The sequence below is a fragment of the Lissotriton helveticus genome, chromosome 2_2 (genome assembly GCF_964261635.1).
Source record: "Lissotriton helveticus chromosome 2_2, aLisHel1.1, whole genome shotgun sequence".
NCBI classification, from domain to species: Eukaryota; Metazoa; Chordata; class Amphibia; order Caudata; family Salamandridae; genus Lissotriton; species Lissotriton helveticus.
Genome location: NC_136060.1, coordinates 135,327,161 through 135,345,208, shown reverse-complemented (window position 1 = coordinate 135,345,208; position 18,048 = coordinate 135,327,161). Strand labels below are relative to the sequence as shown.

The 18,048-nt window shown below is 48.0% G+C and overlaps 1 protein-coding gene across 11 annotated transcripts in view; it reads right to left on the bottom strand.

Annotated features, from left to right (window-relative positions):
- Positions 1 to 18,048, bottom strand: part of FRYL (FRY like transcription coactivator) — a 2,496,013-nt gene that overhangs the window by 1,846,301 nt on the left and 631,664 nt on the right. The window lies entirely within an intron of this gene.

Below are 18,048 nucleotides of genomic sequence, written 5' to 3'. Positions count from 1 at the left end.
CGAGATCGGAGCAGCCAGACTTGCCGAAGCCCAGAGCAGAGCAGACCCCGCTGGCGCAGCCCCGCCTTCCTGACGCGCTGAGAACGAGACGCTGCTTTTCTCCTGCCGAGAAAATCCAGCTCCGGCGCTTCCGGGTAGCCCTCGCAGGCCGCCTGGAATATCGAGACCAGAGACGAGAGATACCATCCCTCGTTCATCCTAGATTCCAGGTACAGAACTGAATAACCCCTCACAGAGAATTCTTTAGTCAGTCACTTGGCAAAACAAACTTAACTTAAACTGCTACTTTCTATTCCCGCCCACGTATTAGGCTTAGGTCAGGTACATCTGGGGTAGGCGTAGTTAGAAACACCAGTTGAGTACGATTAGTCAAATGTATATGTGTATGTATTCGTTTTATTCATTTTAAACCATCATATGGCTTAGAAACCATATAAATGTTTTTACAGTATTATTTTATACTTCTGCTTTTATTGTATGCACTTTACTTAACCATAAGTATTGCAATAATATCGATCCATTTCTCTTGTATGAGAAAAGAGACTGATCAATAAATAACATCTTTTATTGAACACGCCCGTCTCTTCCTTTTCTCTACAATCTGGTGAGACTAAGAATGCACGTACTGACTGAGTAAAATAAGTCGTCTTTTGTTTTCACACGACTCTAGAGATACACTCTTGATTAGGGGAGAGCAAAGTTGTCATGTTCTATGGTTGTCAGAAACTAAATCCCTTCTTGTCTATCCAGGGAGGTTCAACTCCTCCTTGCCTATTCGAGAAAGTTTCTAGTGAACTCTGAGCTAGCTGGCAAAACCCAAAACTTTAAGTCTAATATCGACAGTAGTAGACCTAGTTAACGTCTGGTCTAGGCCTATACTATTGAAGGTATTATTCCAATGCGCAGAGCCTATTGGGATAATAGGAACTACACTACACTGTGGGAGATAATACTCCGGGACAACCATCCAAGAATATTAGGAACACCCAAAAACACCCTCTCGATCTATAGAGCAACCTTTCCCACAAGGTGATTTTTCTATAGATTCGGTAAATGAGGACATTACCCTTGCAGATATCGACACACTCATTAGGTCGCTCTTAAGCCCCCTGGAGGCCCGACTGATAAAGATCGAAGCAAGGCTGGTCAATATTGAGAAATCTACAGTCCAGCTTGCAGACAGTCTAAAGTCAGAAACCAAGGGCACCAAAATAGGGTTAAATAGCATGCCCAAAAAGAACTTAGAGCATACAATCCCGACGAAGAAAAACGATCCCCCAACCTTGCAAAATATAAAATCGATTGCTAAACAAAATAAGACGATACAAGTTTCCGCTATCACAAGTAAAACTGCACCACCTTCACAAACTCAATCTCCAATTCCTAGGACCCCAAACACAACTAGCAAACCCACACACAAGCCTGATCCCCAGATAGAGTTAAGAATGCCACAAGGCCCTCAGATAACACCCAGACTAACAATTGGAAACCCAAACATGTAAACTTACCACCGGAAGCATCCCCCTATACAGTGATTTTGGCGGGAGCTCCTGAACTATATCAATTCTATTGAGACGACAGCCTCGCTCAAAAACAAAGTCATTAACTGGCTGTCTATTTACAGACCCCTCCCACAAGGAACAACTAGCGATGTATCCATGGTGAGACGCGCCGCTTGGGTGGGCAACCAGAGAAAGACAATCAGGGGTGATTGCATCGTGGTTAGCTTTAAGGATCCAAGGACAGCCGCGTATATCTGTAGTTGGGCCCCCGACGATCAAGGGAATTTAATCCAGGCTCTCCCCCTCTCGTTTTTCTACCCATCAAGCATCTATCTAGTAGAGGATCCCAGATGGGGTCATCATCAGGAGTTACTGGGAGAGTGGGAAAACAACTGTGTTTGGAGAAGGGAACCATACTATCATAGGAATATCCACCCTGAATATCTACCGCCACATGAAGAGGGGGAGGGGTGGGAGTACGTTACAAGAGGGAGAGGAGGATGGGGCGGTAGACCGAGAGGAGTCCCTGGTCTACATAGATTGCATCACCCAGCCTATCTTCCAACCTCAAATAGGTACAGTAGTCTGGAAATGGTTGACTGACTGGCTGATTCCAATATAAAGGTGGTGGACCACCTTGCTGCAGTATATCCTGCAGAAGATAGACCCACCACCGGAGGCAAATTTGGGTTACAACCAGAAAAAAAATTCACCCCTGACATTCTAAATTGTTCCCAAGAATATGCTACCAGCATACCTGCTATTAGGGACAATACCACCAACTCAGAGTCCGAACAAGGAGAATTTCCACAAACCCCAATGGCAAATACTATCCTCGTCCCCACAGAGAACACTCTGTTTAATACTGAGCAACCACCCCTAAGACCTGCTACGCTTAACTTAATTTCATGGAACGTAGCAGGCATTGGTCACAAAATTGAATGTCCTGATTGGCTGTCATTTATCAGCTCAAATGGAATCTGTATCCTTCAGGAAACCTGGGCACGAGAGGATTTCACATGTCCAGGTTTTGAAGTTCTCTAAAAAGGCAAAGTGGGGGGGCAAGGGACGTCCGTCAGGAGGGTTGGCAACTTTGGTCGCCTCCCACCTGGGCTGTAAGGCTAGTTGTTTAGCTGTGGACTCTGAGGATATTCTACCGGTCCTCCTAGAATGGCCAAATCTGGCTAAGTTACTGGTCATAAACGTCTATTCGAGACCCGTACCCATATCTGGGGAATCGAAAACAATTGAGGATCTCTCAACCCTTCTGAGTAACATTCCGAGGGATCTTCCACAGTTGGTAGCAGGAGACCTCAATTCCCACTATGAGCCACTTCCCGGATTGTTGGAAGGACCCCCCCTAGAAGAGGATGCTAGTTGCCTGATACCAGACACGGTGGCTCCTCCACCAAGAGCCTGGACACCCCTTGCATTACAAATTACAGCTTTGACCCTTAACTACGGTCTACGCGCATGCAACGGGCGTACAAAATCAGACAACCACTGTAAATGCACTTTCAGAAAACCGGGTAGCGAATCCAGACTAGATTACATTCTAGCTCAAATATCAAACTGGACACGAATAATTGATTTCAGGGTACAATCCAGAGAGGATAGCGATCATAATGCACTCATACTTGAATATGCCATCCCTGGTATAGGTGACACGGGAATGGATAATGAAAATGGGATTTCTGGGCCACTCCTAGAGAACAACAGGAGGAGAGTGAGGTGGGGGAAGTTGGTAACAAACGATGCAAAAATATCTAGGCTTTATGCCAGAATTACCCCAATACTTGAAAGGGCATTTGGTCTCACAGATAAACTAGTGGACAGAAGGAACGTAGAATTATTGGGTCAAACCCATAAAGACCTAATAAATACACTACAGTTAGACCTATTCTCAGAAGCATCACTAAAAAGTAGCATGCTAAACAAAAAATCTTGGTACAACACCGCATGCCGGGAATCGAAACGGGAACTTTTATATGTAATTAAGGCTCATGGATCCCGTGAGATAATACAAGGCAAAAGACGGGCATATAGGACATTGCTGGCAAATGCCAAAGCCGAATGGGACCAAAAGCATTGGGAGGACCTATCTGAGGCATTAGCCAACAAAGACTCTCGCAAATTTTGGCCAGTGGTTAACCACGGGTCAGAGGATCTTCCCTCTGCTATTGAACCTAACATTGCTCCTGCCCTATGGCAGGAACACTATCAATCCCTATACTCAACTGAGGACATGCCCCTCATCAATTCTAATAGTATTGGCATGATAGGCCAAGTGGGCGAACCATTCGTGTTAAAAGAAGTTTGCGCCGCAATTAAGGGGCTGGCAGGAGGCAAAGCACCGGGATTGGACGGGGTCCCTGGAGACCTGTACAAACAGGAACCAGAGATATGGGCACCATATCTATTGCTGATATTTAACGCGGTCCTTGGGGGTATGGAGGTCCCAGATACTTGGCTGGGCGCAGAGGTGGTCCCTATATTTAACAAGCATTTGCAATGCAATAGGTCTCACATTAGGAAAGTTTGAGCTATTGGTCTTGTAAATGACACATTTTTTATTTATGTGTTTGTTTTGAAAATAGCGAAATTAATAGCTTTGTCATTTTCAATGCCAATACTTTTATCTTTTGTAATTGTGACACCTATAGGCATTTGTAATGCAACATGTTTTGTATTTACGTGACTTAGATGTATTGATATTACAAATAACAATGGATTTTAATTTTTTTAAATAATTAATACTTAAATAAAAGTTATTGTAACTTATAATGGCAATATCTTAAACTTTTGTAAATAACTTTTGTGAAGAATATGTTCAGTGTATTTTATTGTGATGAAAATCCAAGAACAGAAGTGAAATATTACCAACTTTTTGTGACATTTGTAATAAAGCTTGAAACATTGAGAGAACATATTTGAACCAGTTGTTGTTGAATCGTTGCACAGATTGATACTGTGGTGGCGTTGAGTGATGGTGTGGCGTTTAGTGATGTTATGGTGCCCCTGAGTGATGTTATGGTGCCCTTGAGTGATGCTGTGGTGCCCCTGAGTGATGCTGTGGTGCCCCTGAGTGATGCTGTGGTGCCCCTGAGTGATGCTGTGGTGCCCCTGAGTGATGCTGTGGTGGTGCCATAGATTGAGTGAGGGCGATAGATAGGGTCAGGGCGATAGATAGGGTCAGGGCGATAGATAGATGTGTGCGGTTGTGTGTGTGCGGTTGTATGTGTGCGGTTGTATGTGTGCGGTTGTATGTGTGTGGTTGTATGTGTGTGGTTGTATGTGTGTGGTTGTATGTGTGTGGTTGGGCGTGGTTGTGTGCGTGGTTGTGTGCGTGGTTGTGTGCGTGGTTGTGTGCGTGGTGGAGTGCGTGGTGGAGTGCGTGGTGGAGTGCGTGGTGGAGTGCGTGGTGGAGTGCGTGGTGGAGTGCGTGGTGGAGTGCGTGGTGGAGTGCGTGGTGGAGTGCGTGGTGGAGTGCGTGGTGGAGTGCGTGGTGGAGTGCGTGGTGGAGTGCGTGGTGGAGTGCGTGGTGGAGTGCGTGGTGGAGTGCGTGGTGGAGTGCGTGGTGGAGTGCGTGGTTGTGTGTGAGTGAGGGTGTGTGATGGTGAGGTGTGAGGGTGGGTGAGGATGAGGCTGTGAGGGTGTGTGATGGTAAGGTGTGAGGGTGAGTGAGGATGAGGGTGTGAGGGGGTGTGAAGGTGAGTGTGTGTGGGGGTGTGATGGTGTGAGTGAGGGTGTGAGGATGTGAGGGTGTGTGATGGTGAGGAGGTGTGATGGTGAGGAGGTGTGATGGTGAGGAGGTGTGATGGTGAGGAGGTGTGATGGTGAGGAGGTGTGATGGTGAGGAGGTGTGATGGTGAGGAGGTGTGATGGTGAGGAGGTGTGATGGTGTGAGGGTGAGGAAGTGTGAGGGTGAGGAGGTGTGAGGGTGAGGAGGTGTGAGGGTGAGGAGGTGTGAGGGTGAGGAGGTGTGAGGGTGAAGAGGTGTGAGGGTGAGGAGGTGTGAGGGTGAGGAGGGGTGAGGGTGAGGAGGGGTGAGGAGGTGTGAGGGTGAGTGAGGTGTGAGGGTGAGTGAGGATGAGGGTTTGAGGGTGAGTGAGGATGAGGGGGTGAAGGTGAGTGAGGGTGGGTGAGGGTGCGAGGGTGGGTGAGGGTGCGAGGGTGGGTGAGGGTGCGAGGGTGGGTGAGGATGTGAAGGTGTGATGGTGAGGAGGTGTGAGGGTGAGTGTGTGTGAGGGTGTGAAGGTGAGTGAGGGTGTGAGGGTGGGTGAGGGGTGTGAGGGTGGGTGAGGGGTGTGAGGGTGGGTGAGGATGAGGGGGTGAGGGGTGTGAGGGTGGGTGAGGGTGTGAGTGAGGGCGTGAGGATGTGAGGGTGTGTGATGGTGAGGAGGTGTGATGTGAGTGAGGGTGGGTGAATGAGGGTGTGAGGGTGACGAGGGTGAGTGATGGTGTGTGAGGCGGAGGGTGTGAGGGTGAGGGTGAGTGAGGGTGTGTGAGGGGTGAAGGTGAGAGGGTGTGAGGGTGAGTGAGGGTGGGAGGGTGAGTGAGGGTGGGAGGGTGAGTGAGGGTGGGAGGGTGAGTGCGGGTGTGTGAGGGTGAGTGCGGGTGTGTGAGGGTGAGTGCGGGTGTAGGAGGATGAGGGGGTGAGGGGTGAAGGTGAGGGGGTGTGAAGGTGAGTGGGGGTGTGAGGGTGACGGGGTGTGAGGGTGAGTGATGGGGGTGAGGCTGAGGGTGTGAGGGAGAGTGAGGGGGGGTGAGGGTGAGTGAGGGTGTGTGAGGGTGTGTGAGGGTGTGAGGGTGTGTGAGGGTGTAAGGGTGAGTGAGGGGGTGAGGGTGTGAGGGTGAGGGATGGTGTATGAGGATGAGGGGGTGAGGGGGTGAGGGTGTGTGAGGGTGAGGGGGTGTGAGGGTGTGAAGGTGAGTGAGGGGTGAGGGTGAGTGCGGGTGTGAGGGTTGTGAGGGTGAGGGGTGTGTGAGGATGAGGGGGTGAGGGGGTGTGAAGGTGAGTGATGGTGTGTGAGGGTGGGTGAGGGTGCGAGGATGTGAGGGTGTGCGATGGTGAGGAGGTGTGAGGGTGAGTGAGGATGAGGGGGTGAGGGTGTGAGGGTGGGGGGTGTCAAAGTGAGTGAGGGTGTGTGAGGGTGAATGAGGGTGTGTGAGGGTGGGTGAGGGGGTGTGATGGTGAGGAGGTGTGAGGGTGAATGAGGATGAGGGGATGAGGGGGTGAGGGGGTGTTAGGGTGTGAGTGAGGGTAAGGGTGTGTTGGTGAGGGTGTGTTGGTGGGTGAGGATGTGAGGGTGTGTGATGGTAAGGAGGTGTGAGGGTGAGTGAGGATGAGGGTGTGTGAGGCTATGAAGGTGGGTGAGGGTGTGAGTGAGGGTGGGTGAGGGGCGAAGGCGAGTGAGGGGGTGAGGGTGAGTGAGGGTGTGTGAGGATAAGGGTGAGGGGGGTGAGGGGGTGTGAGGGTCTGAAGGTGTCTGAAGGTGTGTGAGGGTGTGTGAGGGTGTGTGAGGGTGTGTGAGGGTGTGTGAGTGAGGATGAGTGAGGGTAGGGTGAGGCGGTGTGAGGGTGAGGAGGTGTGAGGGTGAGGAGGTGTGAGGGTGAGGAAGTGTGAGGGTGAGTGAGGGTGAGTGAGGGTGTGAGGCCTGCAGTTTTGGCCTGCAGGTGGCGATAGGCGACCACGTCCCGAAAGAAGGTTCACATCACAGGAGGGGGATAAAAGTTTGCGGCATTTAAAAACCAGTGGCTTACATAATGTCATCGACTTTCACTTAAAATAGTCACTCTCAGTGAGAGACGGGTAGATTCCATGTGCGGCAAGAGGGCCTGTAAGCCGACATCACAGGGTGTGGATAGAGGGGAGGGTGTAAGTAGGGAGGGAGAGCGAGAGCAGGGAGATGAGAGAAGAGTTGAAGAGAAAGGCAGAGGGGAAAAGAAATTGTATTGAGGCGGTTGATATAAAGCAGAGAAGAGAGAAACAAAGGGGCAATATGTAGGAAAAAAGGCTTCATTTGTGTAGCTTTCGTGAGTGTCTGCCACCAGGACAATTAAATTCACTCAGTGAAGGCGCTGTTTAACAGTGGGCTATACAAAACTAATCTATCAGGTTTTTTTTGCTTGAAGTCCAAAATCATTGTGTTGTTTGAAAGTTTATTTGTTCAGGCAGTCCTGTATTTTTAGTCATCGCCACTTGTATGTTGGACCGGGGAAACCCATGCTTGAATGGGAACAAAGCTAAGTGCCTACTGTAACGCACAAAGGAATCTATTTCTTATATTCATTTTATTACATCGACATAACTGCCGCCTTCTACTCGCAGTGAAGTGCCTCTCAAAAAGTTTCATACGTTATCAAAATGTCACTCATATAGTGAGATGCGTGATGAGAGATAGCATATGCGGGTATGGGATAAGAGAATCAGTGCATAGGCTAGTAATAGTGTTTATAAAAAAAAATTTAAAAAGACATTTACCGTAAACCTCTTGTGCTCGTCTGATGGCTCTGATCGTCCAGCGGCTGTTCCAGCGAAAGCAGCCCGGGCTGGGCGGAAGTCAGGCAGCCCTCCTCGAGACAGAGGCGGCGCCTGACCAGAAGCAGGAAGTCGACCGCGACCGGAGCTTCCCAGGAGGCAGGCTGCAATGGCTGGCGCAAGGCTCCGGAGCAGAGAGAGGAGAGCCCTGCGTGCAGCCGGCGTCCGCCCGGGAAGCCAAGGAGCGGAGTGCCTGTGTCCCTGTGCCCGTTGACGCCGGAGGGAGCAGCCCGGAGCGGGACGAGTAGAAGTCCGGGTGAGTGGGGCTCCGTGCTTGCGTGTCTGTGTGTATGCAGGGGGTGCAGGGGGTGGGGGTGGGGGTGGGGGGCGGCAGTGTGTATGTGTGTGTGTGTGTGCGCCTGTGTGTGTGTGTGCGTGCGTGCATGCAGAGGGGTGGGGGCTGCCTGTGTCTGTGAGAGCCAGGGCTTTTTACCGCGCTTGCGCAGCAATCAGACGCGCGCTCCCGAGGTGAAATCCGACACTGGGAAAGCTCGTGACACTTTGGTGTCCACTCTCCCAGATATGGATAGCATTAGTTGGCGAGCTGACAGCATTCATGCTTTGCATGAATGCTAACGTCAGCTCGCCCTAAAAAGGGATCCCCCCTGCTTCCAGCCAACTATCGCCCCATAAGCCTCATTGAGGTCTCGCAAAAGCTCTTTGGCAGACTAATCCTGAATCGCCTGCAGAATTGGCTGGAGGAAACGGACACACTCAGCCCATATCAGGCTGGATTCAGGAGGGGTGTCTCCACAATTGACCAAGTATTCAGACTAAATCTCATATACTGGAGACGGGCACTTATCGAGGGCGGCACCTTATACACGGTCTTTGTGGACCTGCGTGCCGCCTTCGACTTAGTGCCAAGAGCAAAATTGTGGGAGGTAATGATAGAACTGGGCGTCCCAAAAGATGTCCTTGCGATTTTGTTTAAATTACACCACAACAACTTCGCAAGGGTCAGATGCGGGAGAAGTGGGAAGTTGACTGAAAGATTCCCCGTTCGCAGAGGGGTGAGGCAGGGTTGTGTGCTTGCACCGACCCTGTTCTGCCTCTTTGTGAACGGGGTAATCTCACACCTGACCGGGATCGCCAATACCGACGCCCCAAAAGTGACCGGCAGCAGGGTGCCCGCCATTATGTTCGCGGATGACACCCTGCTGCTATCTAAAACCCCAATGGGCATACAGAGGGTGATTGATGGCTTCCAGGACTTCTGTACAGAAAGGGGCCTCGAAATAAACCCCCAAAAAAACAAATTCATGATTATGAATCCTAAGTCCCAGAAGCGCCCAAATCCCTTACTTGGCACTGTGCGGCTGGAAAGGTTATACACTATTGAGTATTTGGGGCTAACGCTAAATGAAAACTTAACATGGGGGGCCCACCGGATAAAAGCCAATATGAGGTTAGCTCAGAAGGCGGGGGGCATCATGAGAATCGCGTCCAAATCAACCTTTCGCCCTTTGCCCCCGGCTATCCAAATCTATAAAATCCAGGGTCGGGGTGGTGTTACCTATGGGGGAGAGATGTGGGGTCATACGTCATCTTCCAATCTACAGATGACGGAAAATAAATTTATAAGACAACTAACAGCCCTACCAATAAGTACCCCACTCATGCCCTTGAGACTGGATTTGGCTCTGAGGCACATTACAGAAGAATTAGGGTTAAAGCCCCTAACGTTTTGGCGTCGCATTTGGAGCAGTCAGGACCTTACTTCCTATCGATTTGAGTTGCAGGAATTTTTAACCTTACCTAACGCCGCCAAGATACCTTGGCTAAATTATATAAAGACAACATGCGAGACCCTCGGATTAACAGAACTGTGGTTACACCCAGAAAGTACCAGCACCAGGATCTCAAGGAAAGCACTCTCTAGAGTGTATTACGAAAAAATGCTCACTCGAGCTCTGGCTACTGCCCGAGAAGGATCCCTGACGCATGCCTTCATGATAACTAAAGACTTATACAACTTTGAAAACGTGTTGGATGGCATGGCTCCTGCTCTGACAAGGAAACTTTTCTTGCAATGGAGGTATGGGACTCTTCCCCTAAAGTCCTTCACTAAAGCGTGGGCGGGACAGTTGCCGAATGAGTTGTGTCCTGCTTGTGCCAAAACTAGAGAAAGTGAAGTTCATGTTATCTTCTTCTGCCCAGCCTATCTCAAAAGCAGACGATATTGGCTGGCCCCACTACTGAGAACCCTGGGATTCAGAACCTTTCTTCCTGCATTCAGAGTTTTAAAAACAGATCTATCACCGTCAACGGTGTTTGTCCTGGCTACATTTTTAACAGCAATGTGGTGCGCTAGAACCCGACATGTAAAGATGGCAGAGGACCATTGAAAACTTGCTGTTTTGATACACTCTAATTTCTGTTTTAATAGTCCTTTTAAAAAATTTTAGGATGATGAATTGTTGTATATCTTTTATGATCAAATGATCGAAATAAAGATTTGAAATTTGAAATTGATTGTCTGCCATATCATGTGTTCTGCTGACTTCAGTTTCTCTTCATGGATTGATGGCTCCTTTTTTGCTTCCGTAGGGTCTGACTCCAATAAACAGGACGCCTGAGGAGTTTTGGTCGGATGACTTCCAGCTCAGAAAGAGGAGGAAGAGCCAGTAAGGGCAGACTATCTGGGTTCTGGAAGGCCCCTATTGGTGGACTATGGACAGTGCTCATTGGTTAATTAGTTTGACTACAGTTTTCCCAGGGTTGATGGGAAAAGTAGTCTGTTTAAATGATGGCTGCTGTGTAATAAAGTGAAGAATAGAAGGCATACTCCTTGCCTCCGAGTCCTCAATAGAATTGAAACTTTGTTACGTTAGCGGGGACATTTTTCATTCTATCTAACTTGCAGTATGGTTTTCGTGCCAGGCTTGGTACAATAGAACAAAGCCTAAATTTAGCCATCTTGGTAGGAAAATATATAAGAGCAAAGAAAGGTAGTCTGTTCCTGGCATTTGTGAACCTCACCGCAGCCTTTGATTCAGTAAGACACTATGGGCTGTAAGAAGTCCTTGAAGCAGTTGGGGTTGACTCCCATATTATTGCTTTCTTAAGACGCTTGCATAGTGGTGCTACTGCTAGTGTGCGGTATAGCCTGGGGCTGGCGGGGGTGGGGGGCGTGGGTCCGGGGGGGGGGGCTGCACTAAGGTTTTTCCCCCATTAGGAGAGGGGTCAGACAAGGTTGCGTGCTGTCCCTTTCCTTTTTAACCTTTATAGTAATGGTCTAGGAGAAGAGCTACTCTCGAAAAGCAAAGAACTTCCCCAAGCTGGAGGCCGACCGATTCCCGCACACCTCTACGCGGATGATACTGCGTTAATGGCACACACTTAAAACAGCCGTCAGAGGGTTTTGGAGAGTTTGAAAGACTTTATGAAGGATCTGGATCTCAATATAAATATCTCCAAGACCTTCGTTATGAGTTATGGTCAAGAATCACAGAGGACACGCAAAATGTTTGTTGATGGGAAGAAGTTAGCTTCAACTAGAAGTTTTTCCTACTTAGGTATTTTATTTAATCAGCAGGACTAATGGGCTCAAACTATCTCTGCCAAAAAAAACCTGGCATTTATTAGATCAACAAGAGCCCTAGCAACCTTCGCTAAAAAGCTAGGCAGTAAACCACCCTTAGAACTCTTGCAGATATACAAGGCCGAGAGTATCACCATGGCGACTTATAGGGCAGGGATGTGGGGTTTTGTAAACACTCTTCCTTAACAAACTGTAGAAAATGCTTTCTTGAGGTATAGTCGCTCAGTCCCTCCTAGTACCTCTTCCTGTGTCTGCCATGAGGAGCTGGTCCTTCCCTACATTGCCGATCTCATCAAACTAGAGCCTATACTCCTGTGTCTAAGGATCTGGTGCAAAGATCAGACTAAGCCAGATAAGAAGATCCAGCAAGACAGCTTAAGGTTGGAAGAGGCTTTTAAGATTCCTTGAATTAGATTAGTTTGTGATTTTATGAATGATCTGGGTCATCCAGAATATTTTTCAAATCCAAGTTATATGTTGGCGATACCCAGAAAGACCCTAAAGAAAGAAGGCCTCCAATTATTGGATTCTATCAGACTGGAAGGGGAAATTTCCAAAATAAGTGTGAGGCAACACCAGCTGTTACGCACTACCTCAGGGATGGAGCCTTACCCAACTTTGTACCCGGGCCTTCAATAGATTCCTCTTAACTAGACTCAGACTGGGTAATATCCATAGATAAGTGTAATTTCCAAAATTAAATGACTGGTCTCGTGTTACCACACTGTGTCCCTGTGACAAAAGTTCAAAACAATCTACTATTCACATAGTCCTGTTTTGTAAATGTTATATCGAGCCAAGGAAAGTTTGGCTAATTCCACTTTTAATAAACCGAGGGTTGAGGCAGTCTCACCCAGCCTTTATTTTACTCCAGCTACTGGAAGACTAGCCCACCGCATGGAGATTAGCTATGTTCTTAAAGAAGGTGCTCACACAGAGAAAATGTTGTGTAATTGATGAGTTGTAATCTGGGCATTCTTGTCCTGCGGGCATGTTCTCTTGTCACAGAAAATATTGCTGTAAATATTTAATTGTGTAACTTGTGATGTGACTATTGCTTTTTTAATATTTTGTAATATAATATGAAATGTCTACGATTTGTATGTGCTTTTATGTCTGTGTTAAAAAGCAGCCGAATAAAGCTTTCGTTGACTTGGCATCATGCAGCTTCCAGGACACCCTATCTGACAGACGTCGGGAAGTAAGGATGCAGGCAAAGTCAGCACCCTGAATTTTTCCTCCCACAGTAAGGCACTCAGAGAGAAGATATACAATCAACCTCAACCCTCCATCTTTTTGGGAGCACCAAGAAATAGCAGGAGTAATACCCAGTCACCTTCCTCCACATCCATGACCCTCTATAGTCCACTTTGACCAAAGGTGAATTCATTTCCTGCAGAAAGATAGTGTCCGGATATGATGAAGCTTGAGGGAAAATATGCATATGAGGTGGAAAGTATGTACGTTTCAGCGGGTAACCTCTCTGAACAATCTGCAACAGCCACTGATCATATGTAATGGCCGAGCAAGCCAGACAGGAAATAAATCCTTCCCCCTACTGGCTGCCCAGGTTAGTGCCTTGGCCACAGTTGCAGAAGAAGATTGCTATCCTTGGTGGTGTGCATAATCTTAGTCATCACAGTAAAAGGGCTCCACTCGCTACTGCACAGGTTTCAAGGGCTACCTCCACCAGGCCCCACCAGTATCCTTTGAACTGCAGGTATGGCTGGTGAAATGGATTTTCGTTGAAGCATTCAGGGCAAGAAGCACACTTTTCATCAAAAATTCTAGAACCATAAAAAGTCATGTACATCAGCGATACCTGCACGTCCACAGAAAATCCTGTGGTGCACATCCGTGTACAGCACTAGATCACCACACTGGTTCCCAAGTTAAGTTCAACTCAATCCATCACGTTCAGACAGGCTTTCAAGAAACATAAGCTGTCTTGGATCGTCTGAGTAAAGGAGTTTCGAAAATTTGAATGGACAGCTACCAAGATTTCACTAGCCATATCTCAGAGGGCATGGGTGTACTGTCCCAACAAGCAAACCGCAGACAGGGACCGCAAGGCAAAGCTGGATCAAGAGACTTTTCCTTAAAGCCCTGATGCATTTTAAATCTCTGTCCAGTGTTGTCGTAGGGAATAGGTTTCAATTCACCTTTTTAACAAACTTTTTAGTGCGTGAGCAACTAAGCTCTCTAAAGTAGGCTACTGGGTCAGATAGGTTGGATCACCAGGGCGGACCTATGACTTTTAGCAACAGGGCAACCTAAAGGTGGGGCTGAAGACCGCTTTGTCTTGGCTTCTATTGCGGGTAGCTGTAAGTCTAGCACTTCTGCTGTTCTGTGGACCACTACTAGGAAGAATGCACTACTCAGTGGGGAGTACAGCTGAGTCTGAGGAATGTCAGGACCAATAGCATTTGTATACAGGCCAGTATCCGTATAGTGTGTGGGGAGTAAGTTATTCGCCTACTAATCGGCATGAAGAACATTTTGAAACCCATAAACCGTGTCAGAATTCGATTTGAAAAAGATTTCCAGCCTTCTTACTACAGGCATCAAGGGAGAGGCTAGGGATCCTCCAAAATTAGGGTCGGCGCCTTAGAGCTCTGATAACGAGACATGCGACTGGTGTGAGCCGCATTCCAATCTGGATCCAGTGTGACTATGCTGGAATCGGGGGTTGACGCCGAAGTAGTTAGCACTGACAAGGCTTCGTACATCAGAATGGAGGCATGGGTCAGTGCCAGAAAGGAGCTGGGTGACGTCACCATGGGATCAGTTCGCATTGGAACCGCTCCTGCTGAATAACCTGAGTCCCCCAGTGGCTCTGTACACCCTAAAGGTATACCAGGAGGAGTCAATCGCCCTAAACAGTTGCAGCATGGTGTTCCTGAAGGCCGCTATCTGCTGTGGAGTCAATGATGACTTGAGGAACTGGGACGTGTCTGGACAAGCCTCAGAAGAGGATGAGAGTTGGGCAATGGCAACTGTTTTGAATTTGTGACATGTTAACTGCATTGCAAGTTCCCAGGATGGGAGGGGTGAGTCAAAGAAGTTGGTAAAAATCTGACAAAATACCATGCAGAGCTCCAGATCCGTATTGATGGTCGCAAAGAGAAAGTAACCGAAGTCAGCAAGCAGAGACTGCAACTATATTTGGCTTTGTGCTGTCATTTCCAGGGGTGGTTCAGGTCGCCGCAGTGCCAGAAGGCAGCACTTGCTGCCGTTTAGGAGCAATTAATATGAAAATGCCAAATCCAGTCTGGCGCATGGAGATCTTGAAATAGTCAAGAATCTTCATTTATACAGCAGAACCTTTAGGTTTAATATTTGTAGGAGATAGAATTTTCTCCGGGGATTTGAACAGCACTTCTGAAAAGTTGAGTGAGCCACTACAATTATTCAGTAATCGGAACCACTGCATACCCACACCAATGCGAATTGTTAACAATTCTAGCAGACTTCTGTTCTTCCTCAGAAAAGTTATCAGTTTCTTCCATGAACGATCCAGGTAGGAACAAACACAAAATCATATGACTTCGGCTAATTTTGCTGCTGTTCTACACTACACTGCCATCCTCCTTGTTGGGAGAACATCCATGATAGTTCATTTACACTTGTTTAACCCCTTCAATGCTCATGACGAGCTCAGCTCGTCATGAGGTGTACCTCTGGTACACTCATGACAAGGTGAGCTCGTCATGAACAATGGGTTTTTGCATTTTCCAGCGCACAGCGGGAAAATGCACCGCATGGATGCGGTTAAGAAAGTCAGCCATTCATATTATCACCTGGGAATGTCATGTTAATGGCCTAGTGCACATTCCTTTTGGGGATCATGCTTAGTGATGGGAGTCACAATCTAATATGTTATGTTATAAAATGTTATGTTACGAGTGCGCGGTTACTCCAGGGAGTGTCCCGACGCTGTATTGACCCCTCAACACACGCGGTGAAAACATAACAACAAGCGCCTCTTCTACTGTTGGAAGAGCCAGGTTTTTAAGATTCGCCTAAAACCAAGGAGATCCTGTACCAGTCTCAGGGAAGGTGGCAGGCTGTTCCATAGCTTCGCGGCTGCCACCTGAAAGGAGCGTCCCCCCTTACATGACCGAAAGAACTTTGGCACGATCGTCAGGTGCTGGGTCGAAGACTGCAGGGTTCTAAATGGTGTATAGGGCTGAATTTTATTCCTGATGTAAGGGGCCCCAATGTTGTGAAAGGCCTTGAAGGCCAACACCAGGGCTTTAAAATGTACCCAGTGCAGGTACTTCAAGTAGGGGGGTCATGTGTCTGACCATAAGTACGGCCCTTGCCACCCCGTTTTGAACCACCGGTAGGCAGCCTAGTAAGTAGTCAGGGAGGCCCAAGTACAACACGTTGACATATTTAGAGCTTGGACCACTGTTTTCCTATGCGAGATAGGAAGCAAGGGGAGGAAGTTCTTCATAATTTTTAATAGCCCAAAGGAAGTGCCGGCCACAGATTGGCCCTGGGACTTCATGGACATATACGCATCCAGTTTCACCCAAGGTTTTTTACGGTGATGACTGGGCTTGCTGGGAGGGACAGGTTCTAGGGCCATTGGCGCCATTGGCACCATTCGTTGCCTGGAGTCTGTCCCAAAAAATTATTTCAGACTTATCTGAGTTACATAGCAGTTGATTTTGCCTCAACCAGGCAAACACCTTAGCCAAGCATGTGTTAATTTAGTTTCCTCTTAGCGCCTTATCCTTCTCGCAGGTAAATAGCCACTGAGTGTTGTCGGCATAAGATATAACTTTTGCCTCATGTTGTTCTGCTAAGAGTGCAATATATATGCTGAACAGGGTTGGGCTCAGAAAATAGCCCTTTGCCACTCCTACATTCAAGGGAGAAATGAGGGCTGAAAAGGAGGGGGTGGCAAACATTTTGCTGGTGGTTTTCCAAGGAGGAGGAGAACCACCACCTAAGAACCATGCCCCCAATGCCGCAGTCCTGAAGTCTGCGCAGAAGTAGATCGTGGGGCACAGGTTTGAAAACCGCCGAAAGGTCAAACACTATCAGCACTGCCTTTCCTCCTCTATCAAGCGTAGTCTTAATCCTCTCTGACACTTCCAGTAAGGCCGTCTCCGTACTAAAGTTGGCTCTGAACCCTGACTGGCTCAGATGTAGGACATGGGTTGCCTCAACAAAGTCAGTGATGGCAACATTCACATACTTCTCCAAAGCCTGGGAGAAGTAAGGCAACAACGATATTGGTCTGTAATTGCTTGCTACCAAAGGATCAGCTGAGTTTTTTTCCATGCTTCCAATTGTCCGGCATCAATCCCTCAGACAGGGACAAGTTCAAGACCCGGTTGACGGCTGGATTCAATACCTCGGCGATGGATGCCAGAGTTTTAGCAGGGCAAAGGTCCGAGGGAGAGCCGGATTTCAAAGCCTTCATGATTTTGAGTGATGTGACCATAGGAATAGGGGGAAACTCCAGAAGAGTTTCATCCAAAAGTGGGCATGCAGGGGAGGACAGGCCAGTATTGCCCTTGCTATTTAGGGGCAGATCACCAAACGAATCCTGGTTAGATTTTATTTTATTATAAAAGTATTACGCACTATGATTCGTCCATTCATAGGCGGGGGTGAAAGGTCTGTTTATTGCATTGGGGGAAGAAAAGTCCTTTACAATCTTGAACAATTCCTTACTGCTGTTCCCAGCTTGTTAGATTTTTGAGGCCAAAAATATTTCTTTTCCCTCACGGACCGTAGGATAGTGGGCTTTCAGTGCCAATTTATAGGGGACTTTGTTCAGAGGATCAAAGTTGTTCCTCCATAGTCATACTAGACATTTACACGTGCTTTTGCTTTTCCTTAGTGCCTCAGTGAACCATGGGGCTGAGGCTCTACCACGTTTGGCTACTTTTTGGGCGGGGCTAGTTGCATAGTGCACTCCTGGAGCCAGCCTTCCAGTGAGAGCACATCATACTCTAAGATGCCTTTGGCTGGTATGGGGTGTTGACTAAGAATAGCAGCTTAAGCCTCTGGCGTTAGCTGCTAGAAAGGTCTAAAGCTACTGGCCCGCTGCTTGCAATAGGACAGACCTTCCCGGTATGTTGTCTATCCTAAAGGTGAGCAGGAAATGGTTGGACCAGATAATAGGACGGAGAACAGCTGTTTCAATCCTAGTTGTTGAGAAGATCTGGTCCAAGATATGGCCCTATGGGGAGCGAGACGTAGGGAGTCAGGTTGAAGATACTAAGGGATTCACACAACTTCATGGACACTGGGTCATCCGATTAATCTAAATGTATGTTAAAATCTCCAAGAAACAAACACTGACTATACTTGGATGCAATAGGTAGGATGGCATGGCCAAGGGACTCCAGGAACCGCCGCGCCATCCCTGGTGGTCGGCACATTACCGCACCAGCAATAGACTGGTGAGAAGAAACTGTCAGATGGAAAACGAGGCCCTC